The following is a 3,679-nucleotide window of genomic DNA, read 5'->3' as shown; positions in this document are numbered from 1 at the left end:
TCTTGAGTGATGAGTCTGTCTGTGACGCATCGAGACAAATATGTCTTAGCACATGAAAGCTTTCTCGTCGTGGGAACTGCTGCTGGATAGTCATCACAAACTTGAGCAAGGTCTATGTCCAAATGTGTTTACAGATAATTAGTGCCTGCTGCTGCAAGGCCTTCTAGTGAGAACTCCCGAGAGTTCTCACTAGAAGGCCTTGCAGCACAAGCATCTCTTGTCATTCTTCAGCCTGTTTATTCTTCTCAGATATTCCTCTTCCTCCCAAATTTTGGACCAAAACTAGTCCCACAGTTTTGAAAGAAGGGAAACGGTCAGAAAAGGATCAAGAACAAGCCCACATTTTGGACGACATACTAACCTATGACTTTTTTGTCACATTTTGGACGACATACTAACCTATGACTTTTTGGTCACATTTTGGACGACATACTATAGTATGACTTTTTGGTCACATTTTGGACGACATACTATAGTATGACTTTTTTGTCACATTTTGGACGACATACTATAGTATGACATTATTGTCACATTTTGGACGACATACTATAGTATGCCTTTTTTGTCAAATTTTGGATGACATACTAACCTATGACATTTTTGTCACATTTTGGATGACATACTAACCTATGACATTTTTGTCACATTTTGGACGACATACTAACCTATGACTTTTTGGTCACATTTTGGACGACATACTAACCTATGACATTATTGTCACATTTTGGACGACATACTATAGTATGACATTATTGTCACATTTTGGACGACATACTATAGTATGACTTTTTTGTCACATTTTGGACGACATACTAACCTATGACTTTTTTGTCACATTTTGGATGACATACTAACCTATGACTTTTTGGTCACATTTTGGACGACATACTATAGTATGACATTATTGTCACATTTTGGACAACATACTATAGTATGACTTTTTGGTCACATTTTGGACGACATACTATAGTATGACTTTTTTGTCACATTTTGGACGACATACTAACCTATGACTTTTTTGTCACATTTTGGACGACATACTATAGTATGACATTATTGTCACATTTTGGACGACATACTAACCTATGACATTTTTGTCACATTTTGGACGACATACTAACCTATGACATTTTTGTCACATTTTGGATGACACACTAACCTATGACTTTTTTGTCACATTTTGGACGACATACTAACCTATGACTTTTTTGTCACATTTTGGACGACATACTAACCTATGACTTTTTTGTCACATTTTGGACGACATACTAACCTATGACATTTTTGTCACATTTTGGACGACATACTATAGTATGACTTTTTTGTCACATTTTGGACGACATACTAACCTATGACTTTTTGGTCACATTTTGGACGACATACTAACCTATGACTTTTTTGTCACATTTTGGATGACATACTATAGTATGACATTTTTGGTCAAATTTTGGACGACATACTATAGTATGACATTTTTGTCACATTTTGGACGGCATACTAACCTATGACATTTTTGTCACATTTTGGATGACATACTAACCTATGACTTTTTTGTCACATTTTGGACGACATACTAACCTATGACTTTTTTGTCACATTTTGGACGACATACTAACCTATGACTTTTTTGTCACATTTTGGACGACATACTAACCTATGACTTTTTTGTCACATTTTGGATGACATACTAACCTATGACTTTTTGGTCACATTTTGGACGACATACTATAGTATGACATTATTGTCACATTTTGGACGACATACTATAGTATGCCTTTTTTGTCAAATTTTGGATGACATACTAACCTATGACATTTTTGTCACATTTTGGATGACATACTAACCTATGACTTTTTTGTCACATTTTGGACGACATACTTACCCATAACTTTTTGGTCACATTTTGGACGACATACTATAGTATGACTTTTTTGTCACATTTTGGACGACATACTATAGTATGACTTTTTTGTCACAATTTAGATGACATACTAACCTATGACTTTTTTGTCACATTTTGGATGACATACTTACCTATGACCTTTTTGTCACATTTTGGACGACATACTAACCTATGACTTTTTGGTCACATTTTGGACGACATACTAACCTATGACTTTTTTGTCACATTTTGGATGACATACTATAGTATGACATTTTTGTCACATTTTGGACGGCATACTAACCTATGACATTTTTGTCACATTTTGGATGACATACTAACCTATGACTTTTTTGTCACATTTTGGACGACATACTAACCTATGACTTTTTTGTCACATTTTGGACGACATACTAACCTATGACTTTTTTGTCACATTTTGGATGACATACTAACCTATGACTTTTTGGTCACATTTTGGACGACATACTATAGTATGACATTTTTGTCACATTTTGGACGACATACTAACCTATGACTTATTTGTCACATTTTGGACGACATACTAACCTATGACTTTTTTGTCACATTTTGGACGACATACTAACCTATGACTTTTTTGTCACATTTTGGATGACATACTAACCTATGACTTTTTTGTCACATTTTGGATGACATACTAACCTATGACTTTTTGGTCACATTTTGGACGACATACTAACCTATGACTTTTTGGTCACATTTTGGACGACATACAATAGTATGACATATTTGTCACATTTTGGACGACATACTAACCTATGACTTTTTTGTCATATTTTGGACGACATACTATCCTATGACTTTTTTGTCACATTTTGGACGACATACTAACCTATGACTTTTTTGTCACATTTTGGACGACATACTAACCTATGACTTTTTTGTCACATTTTGGATGACATACTAACCTATGACATTTTTGTCACATTTTGGATGACATACTAACCTATGACTTTTTTGTCACATTTTGGACGACATACTAACCTATGACTTTTTTGTCACATTTTGGACGACATACTAACCTATGACATTTTTGTCACATTTTGGACGACATACTAACCTATGACTTTTTTGTCACATTTTGGACGACATACTAACCTATGACTTTTTTGTCACATTTTGGACGACATACTAACCTATGACTTTTTTGTCACATTTTGGACGACATACTAACCTATGACTTTTTGGTCACATTTTGGACGACATACTAACCTATGAGTTTTTGGTCACATTTTGGACGACATACTAACCTATGACATTTTTGTCACATTTTGGATGACATACTAACCTATGACTTTTTTGTCACATTTTGGACGACATACTAACCTATGACTTTTTTGTCACATTTTGGACGACATACTAACCTATGACTTTTTTGTCATATTTTGGACGACATACTATCCTATGACTTTTTTGTCACATTTTGGACGACATACTAACCCATAACTTTTTGGTCACATTTTGGACGACATACTATAGTATGACTTTTTTGTCACATTTTGGACGACATACTATAGTATGACTTTTTTGTCACAATTTAGATGACATACTAACCTATGACTTTTTTGTCACATTTTGGATGACATACTAACCTATGACCTTTTTGTCACATTTTGGACGACATACTAACCTATGACTTTTTGGTCACATTTTGGACGACATACTATAGTATGACTTTTTTTGTCACATTTTGGACGACATACTAACCTATGACTTTTTTGTCACATTTTGGACGACATACTAACCTATGACTTT

The sequence above is a fragment of the Solea solea genome, chromosome 15 (assembly GCF_958295425.1).
Source record: "Solea solea chromosome 15, fSolSol10.1, whole genome shotgun sequence".
Lineage (NCBI taxonomy): Eukaryota > Metazoa > Chordata > Actinopteri > Pleuronectiformes > Soleidae > Solea > Solea solea.
The sequence above is the reverse complement of the archived record's forward strand: the minus strand, read 5'-3'. Positions refer to the sequence as shown.